Genomic DNA, 9,044 nt, shown 5'->3' with positions numbered 1-9,044 from the left:
GTTAATCACCCTAGTCTCACCCCAAAGGTACATGTTATAACATTTCCAACTTGTCGACTTTCGACGAAACATTGTTTTATTTAATTGCTTTAGCTTCTGAACTGTCCAACCCTCTTTGTACTTGTTGTTCATGATCTTCAATATTTGTAACCTCAGAGGTAACATGATTAACTTACTTTATATACTTTTAAATATTATCTCATTTTTGGTCCTACATTAGTTTGCTTACGACGCATTTTTACGTACAAAAATATAGGGTGTAACAAAAACATGATGCAGCGTGTAGCCCGATCCTATAAATATCCTCACAATTAGGCCGTCGGCCTCACTCAGTCATCAACCTCTCTAGTCTCTCGGGCTCTCAGAAATCATGATAAGCAGCCCAACAACAATGATACGATGCATCAAAAATGAACAAGAGAGACTGATATGTAATCTGCAAGTAAAACCGTGAATGAGTACAAAATAGTAATTTAACAGATAATTCAACATGTACACAACCTCTGTGGGTCCCAACAGTGTCAACACATGGTTTAAACATGATTTATAGTTCAATTTCACTAATACGTGAAAAAATATATGGGTAGCAACAATTTATCCAACAACACAAATCAATTGAATTGACCAAGTCACAATTCCTACGGTGCACGCCCACACGCCCGTCACCTAGCATGTGCGTAACCTCAAAACCAATCACATAACACATAATCCGGGGTTTCATACCCTCATGACCAAATTTAGAATTGTTACTTACCTCAAACAGTGTAATTCTTTATTCTGCTATGCCTTTGCCTCGTGAATTGGCCTCCAAAAGCCACGAATCTAGCCACAAATAATTTGATTCAGTCAATAAAAATTATTGGAATTAATTCCATAAAAAATACTAATTTTTCAGTAAAATCCGAAATTTAGCTAAAAAATCGCCTGTGGGACCCACGTATCGGAACCCGACAAAAGTTACAAAATCCCAAAGTCCTTTCAACCACGAGTCTAACCATACCTGTCACGACCCAAAATCTCACCCGTCGTGATGAAGCCTATCTCAATAAACCACAAATTCTTTTAAGTCTAAAAATATAATATTTAAATATAATACATAATCCCATAAATAATGATACGAACACTCCCCCAAACCTGGTGTCAATGAGTACATGAGCATCTAATATGGATACAAATCTGGAACATAAGGTCTATAATAGTCTAAGACCAAAATACAGTAAACAAGGAGATAGGAAAAGATAGACAAGGTCTGCGAAACACGACAACTACCTATGAATCTCTGAAAAATCCGTTGTGCAGCAGAATCAACACCCGCTATGTCCGGAAACACCTGGATCTGCACACGAAGTGCAGGGTGTAGTATGAGTATAACCAACTCAGCAAGTAACAATAATAAATAAGGAACTGAAGATAATGACGAGCTATACAGTTACAGTTCATTTCCAGTAATTCCAGCAAAGAATAGACATGCTTTCAAATCCGGTAGTTTAAGTCCAATCAATTTTATACTGTTCAAGTTCATGAAATCCAGATATAAAATCTTTCAGAGAATTTCACAACAATGAGAGATAGCAACTAAGTGCAACAACAAATGGAAAACAAGTACAACCTCCCAGGCCAACAATCACTCCACTCGTCACAACAACTCATCCACTCGTCTCTCAGCACTCACACTTAATGGGTACCCGTGCTCACTGGGGGTGTGCAAACTCCAAAGGGGCTACTACAGCCCAAGCGCTATAATCTGCACGGACAACTCACGTGCTGCACGGATAACTCGCATGCCATAATATAAATATCTGGATCTGCACGGCCAACTCACGTGTTGCACGACCAACTCACGTGCTATAGTATAATATAAGGATCCGCATGGACAACTCACATGCTGCACGGACAACTCACATGCTGCACGGCCAACTAACGTGCTATAGTATAATATAAAGATTTGCACGGCCAACTCACGTGGTGTACGACCAACTCACATGCTATGGTATAATATCTCACAATCAGGCCCTCGGCCTCACTCAGTCATAAAGCTCGCTAGTCTCCTGGGCTATCCACAATCATAAAATTAGCCCAAACAACAATGATATGATACATCAATAATGAACAATAAAGATTGAGATAAAATAATCGAGTAGTTCTGACTGAGTACAAAACAATAATTTAAGCAAATAATTCACATGTACACGACCTCTGTGGGTCCCAACAATACCAACATATAGCCTAAACATGGTTTCTAGCATGACTTAAAGTCAAGTTTCCACAACACATAGAGAGCACATAACTATCAACAAGTTATTAAGCTTTACAGTTTCCCCGGGACGGACCAAGTCACAATCCACTCGGTGCACGCCCATACGCCCGTCACCTAGCATGTGCGTCACCTCCAAAATAATCACATGACGCAAAATTTTGGGGTTTCATACTCTGAGGACCATATTTAAAACTGTTATTTATCTCAAGCCATGAAATTCTTATTCTACAATATTCTTTCCTCGTGAATTGGTCTCCAAACGCCTCAAATCTAGCCATAAATAATTCGTTTCAGTCAATTAAATTTATTGGAATTAATTCCATAAGAAAATATAAATTTTCCATAAAAATCCGAAATTTAGCCCACGTGTCGAAACTCGAAAAAGTTAATAAATCCGGAAGCCCATTCAACCACGAGTCTAACCATACCAATTTTATCAAAATCCGACCCCAACTCGACCCTCAAATCCTCAATTTAAACTAGGAGGGTTTTCAAACTTTTCCAACTTAATTCACCAATTATATGATAAAAACAACCATGGATTCGGGTAATTCAACCAATATTGAGTTAAGAACACTTACCTTGTTGCTTTCCTTGAAAAACTCCCGAAAATCGCCTCTTCCCGAGCTCCAATCCGTCAAAAACTAAGTCCCATTTTCAGAACTTAAACTCTCTGCCCAGACATTTGCTCTACATGATCGCGAACATTCCCACCCGATCTCGAAGAACAATTTTCCATTGCCCAGATTTAACCCTACGCGATCGCGGACTTTCCCACGTGTTCGCGATGCACAACATCACAGACCTACGTGATCTTGGATCAAACAATGCGATCACGAAGCACAAATGCGTGATTTCCATTTCTGCCCAATTACCTCTACGCAAAACGCGACCTTCTTCACGCTTTCGCGAATAACAAACTTACATAGCTATGCAATCGCGTCCCGCTTCACGCGATCGCGAAGCACAAAATGTCACTACCTCAAATTAACCCTACGCGATCGCAGATATCCCCACGCGATCACGTAGAACAAAACCCTCACAGACCAATTAAGCCTACGCGATCGAGAACTCATTCACGTAATTACGTAGAAGGTAAACATCATCAGATATCAGAAAATTCCAGTAGTTGTTCAAGTCCAAATTCTTTTATCCGTTAACCATCAAAAACTCACTCGAGTCCCTCGGGACCTCAACCAAATATACCAACAAGTCCTAAAACATCATACGAACTTTGTCGAACCCTCAAATCACCTCAAACAACCCTAAAACAATGAATTACACCCTAATTCAAGCCTAATGAACTTTGGATTTTCTAATTTCTCCAAATGACTCCGGAACCTATCAAATCACGTCCTATTGACCTCAAATTTTACACACAAGTCATAAATGATATAACAAAGGTATTCAAATTTTCAAAATCGGATTCCGACCCAGATACCAAAAAATCAACCCCCCGATCAAACTTTTCAAAAATTAAACTTTCGGCATTTCAAGCCTAATTCCACCACGGCCCTCCAAAAAACTTTTCGGACACGCTCCTAAGTTCAAAATCACCATACGGTGCTATTGGAATCATCAAAATTCAAATCCGAGGTCGTTTACATATAGGTCCATATCCGGTCAACTTTTCTAACTTAAATTTTCAATAATGAGACTAAGTGTCTCATTTCACTCCGAATTCCTTTCGGACCCGAACCAACTAACCCGGTAAGTCATAAAATAACTATAAAGCATATATTGAGCAGTAAATGGGGGAATGGGGCTATAATACCTATAACAATCAGCTGGGTCATTACATTCTCCCCCTATTAAACAAACGTTCGTCCTTGAACGGGTTTAGAATCATACCTGGAGTCTCAAATAAGTGTGGATCTTTTCTTTGCATCTCCTGCTCAATCTCCCAAGTAGCTTCTCCAGCTGGCTGGCCTCGCCAGTGCACTTTCACTGATGTTATGCTCTTTGACCTCGGTTTTCTAACCTGCCGGTCTAAAATAGCCGCCGACTCCACATCGTAAGTCAATTACCATCCAGTTGTACGGTACTGAAATCCAGAATATGAGAAGGATCCCTGACATACTTTCAGATCATGGATACATGGAACACTGGATGAACACCTGATAGACCAGGTGGAAAAGCAAGTTCATAAGCCACCTCTCCAATTTTCTTAAGTGTCTCAAAAGGCTCAATATACCGAGGGCTCAACTTGCTTTTCTTCCTGAACCTCAACACACCCTTCATGGGTAAAATCTTGAGCAGAACCTTCTCCCCAACCATATGAACAACATCACAAACTTTCCTATCGGCATAACTCTTCTGTCTAGACTGTGTCGTGCAAAGTCGTTCCTGAATTACTTTGACCTTCTCTAAAGCACCCAAAACCAAGTCAGTACCCAATAGCCTAGGCTCACCCGGCTCAAACCAACCATCGGGGACCGACACCGTCTCCCATACAAAGCCTCATACGGAGCCATCTGAATGCTTGACTAGCAGCTATTATTGTACGTAAACTCCGCGAGTGGCAGAAATTGATCCCAAGAACCCCAAAAATCAATGACACAAGTGTGTAGCATATCCTCTAATATCTGAATAGTGCTATTGGACTGTCCGTTCTTCTAAGGGTGAAATGCTATACTCAACTGAACCTGTGTGCCGAATCCTCGCTACACTGCTCTCCAAAAATGTGATGTAAATTGCGTGCCCCGATCTAATATGATGGACACTGGTACACCGTGTAGGCGAACAACCTCACAAATATAAATCCCAGCTAACCGCTCCGAAAAGTAATTAGTACCAACTGGAATAAAATGCGCAGATTTGGTCAACCGATCTACTATCACCCAAACAGCATCAAACTTTTTCAAAGTCCGTGGGAGCCCAACTACGAAATCCATGGTAATATACTCCCATTTCCATTACGGAATCTCAAATCTCTGAAACAATCCACCCGGCATCCGATGTTCATACTTTACCTGTTGATAATTTAAATACCGAGCTACAAATCCAACTATATATTTCTTCATTCGCCTCCACCAATAGTGCTGCCTCAAATCCTGATACATCTTTGCGGCACCTGGATGAATAGAGTACCGTGAACTGTGAGCTTCCTGGAGAATCAACTCACGCAAACCATCTACATTAGGCACACATAGCCTACCCTGTATCCGTAATACACCATCATCTCCAATAGTGACTTCCTTGGCATCACCACTGTGTCCTTAAGGACAAGCAGATCTAGATCATCATACTGGCGCTCTCTAATGCGATCATATAAAGAAGACCGAGAAACCACACAAGCCAAAACTCGATTCGGTTCGAAAACATCCAATCTAACAAACTGCCCAAACTCTCTACTACCGGTAAGTATGCTAAGCTGCCCAAACTCTCCGCCTTACGACTCAAGTCATCGGCCACCACATTGGTCTTTCCTGGATGATAGAGAATAGTAATGTCATAATCCTTAAGAAACTCTAACCACCTCCACTGCCGCAAATTAAGATCTTTTTGTTTGAACAGATGCTACAGACTCTGATGATCGGTATACACCTCACACTGGACACCATATAAGTAATGCCGCCAAATTTTCAAGGCATGAACAATAGCTGCTAACTCGAGATCATGGACATGATAATTCTTCTCATGTACCTTTAACTGCCTGGACGCATATGCAATCACCCTACCGTCTTGCTTCAGCACTGTGCCGAGACCAATACGTGATGCGTCACAATAAACAGTATAAGACTCTGAACATGTAGACAACACCAATACTGGAGCTATAGTCAAAGCTATTTTGAGCTTCTGAAAGGTCTCTTCACATTTATCTGACCACCTGAACGGAGCACCTTTCTGGGTCAATTTAGTCGTAGGGAATGCAATAGACGAGAAACCCTCCACGATGAGACGATAATAACCGGCCAAGCCAAGAAAACTCCGAATCTCAGTAACTGAAGATGGTCTGGGCCAATTCTGAACTGTCTCTATTTTTTTCGGATCTACCTTAATTCCTTCACTGGACACTATATGTCCCAAGAATGCCACCGAACTAAGCCAGAACTCACATTTAGAGCATTTTCCATAAGGTTTCTCCTCTCTCAGCCTCTGTAATACAATACACAAGTGTTGTGCATGCTCTTCCTGACTATGTGAGTACACCAGAATATCATCAATAAATACCACTATAAATAAATCAAGATACGGCTGGAACACACTATTCATCAAATGCATAAATGTTGATGGGGCATTGGTTAGCCTAAAAGACATCACAAGAAATTCATTATGGCCATAACGCGTTCTGAATGCCATCTTTAGAATATCCGAATCCCGAATTTTCAACTAGTGATACCTTGATCTCAAATAAATTTTAGAGAACACCCTCGCTCCCTGAAGCTGGTCAAATAAGTCATCAATACATAGCAAGGGATATTTATTCTTGATTGTAACTTTGTTCAACTGCCTATAATCAATGCACCTCCTAATAGTACCATCTTTCTTTTTCCCAAAAAGAATCGGTGCACCCCAAGGTGACACAATAAGCCTAATAAACCCCTTCTGAAGGAGTTCCTAAAGTTGCTCTTTCAATTATTTTAACTCAGCTGGTGACATACCTTACAGAGGAATAGAAATGGGCTGAGTGCCCTGCACCAAGTCAATACCGAAATCAATATCCCTATCGGGTGGCATACCCGGCAGGTCTGCAGGAAAGACATCTGGAAAGTCTCGCACGACTGGTACTGAATCAATAATAGGAGTATCAGCATCCACATCTCTCACAAAGGCCAAATATGACAAGCATCCCTTTCCAACCATACGTTGGGCCTTCAAATAAGGAATTACCCTGCTAGGAACAAACTCTAGAGAATACCTCCATTAAACCTTCGGCAACCCCGGCATCGTCAACATCATGGTTTTTGTGTGACAGTCTAGAATAGCATGACATGGAGCCAACTAATCCATACCCAGGATTACATCGAAATCAACCATACCTAGTATTAAGAGATCAACTCTAGTCTCCAGTTCCCCAATAGTTACCACGCACGACCTATACAGAAGATCCACAATAATAATATCGCCCTCCGGTGTAGATACACAAGCATGTAAAACTAAGGACTCACAGGGCATATCAAAAAAATGAGCAAAGTACGATGATACATATGAATAAGTGGAACCAGGGTCAAATAATATAGAACCCTCCCTGTGGCACACTAAAGCAATACCTGTGATCACTGCATCTGAGGCAACAACTTCTGGCCTGGTAGGAAAAGCATAGAATCGAGCCTGCCCGCCTCCCGATCGGCCTCCCCTCTTGGGCGGCCACTATATGCCTGACCCCTATCCCGAGATGGCTGGGAGGGTGGTGTAACTACTGGTGCTGGTGCCGTCAGTCGAGGACTCTGTTGAGGAGCCCCACTCAACAGCCTTGGACACTCTCTCTTGAAATGACCAAATTCTCCGCACTCGAAACAACCCATCTCCGTACCGATCCGCAAGACTCTACAAAACCTGCTCATGACTCGTGAGACCTATGTAACCTAGGCTCTGATACCAAAATATCACCCGTCGTGATGGCGCGTATCTCAATAAACCACAAATTCTTTTAAGTCTGAAAATATAATATTTAAATACAATATATAATCCCACAAATACTGATACGAACACTCCTCAAAACCTGGTGTCACCGAGTACATGTGTATCTAATATGGATACAAATCTAGAACATAAGGTCTATAATAGTCTAAGACCAAAATACAGTAAACAAGGAGATAGGAAAAGAGAGACAAGGTCTATGAAACACGACAGCTACCTCTAAATCGACAGAAAATAAGCTGTGCGGAAGAATCAACACCCACTATATCCGGAAACACCTAGATCTGTACACGAAGTGCAGGGTGTAGTATGAGTACAACCAACTCAGCAAGTAACAATAATAAATAAGGAACTGAAGATAATGATGAGCTACACAATTACAGTTCATTTTTCACTAATTCCAGCAAAGAATAGACATGCTTTCAAATTCGACAGTTTAAGTCAAATCAATTTTATACTGTTCAAATTCATGAAATCCAGATATAAAATCTTTCAGAGAATTTCACAACAATGACAGATAGCAAGTAAGTGCAATAACAAATGGAAAACAAGTACAGCCCCTTAGGCCAACAATCACTCCACTCGTCACAACAAATCATCCACTCGGCTCTCAGCCCTCAGCACTTACACTCAATGGGTACCCGCGCTAACTGGGGTTGTACAGACTCCGGAGGAGCTTCTACCGCCCAAGCGCTATAATCTGCACGGACAACTCACGGGCTACACGGACAACTCATGTGCCATAATATAAATATTTGGATCTGCACGGCCAACTCACGTGCTATAGTATAATTTAAGGATCCGCACGGACAACTCACATGCTGCAAGGCCAACTCACATGCTATAGTATAATATAAAGATTCGCACAAACAACTCACGTGCTGCTCGGCCAACTCATGTGCTATGGTATAATATCTGACAATCAGGCCCTCGGCCTCACTCAGTCATAAAGCTCTCTAGTCTCCAGGGCTATCCACAATCATAAAATCAGCCCAAACAACAATGATATGATACATCAATAATGAATAATAGAGAGTGAGATAAAATAATCGAGTAATTGTGACTGAGTGCAAAACAATAATTTAAGTAGATAATTCACATGTACACGACCTTTGTGGGTCCCAACAAAACCAACATATAGCCTAAACATGATTTCTAGCACGACGTATAGTAAAGTTTCCACAACACATAGAGAGAACATAAC

This window comes from Nicotiana tomentosiformis, chromosome 1, assembly GCF_000390325.3.
Source record: "Nicotiana tomentosiformis chromosome 1, ASM39032v3, whole genome shotgun sequence".
NCBI lineage: Eukaryota > Viridiplantae > Streptophyta > Magnoliopsida > Solanales > Solanaceae > Nicotiana > Nicotiana tomentosiformis.
Note: the sequence above shows the minus strand (reverse complement) of the source record.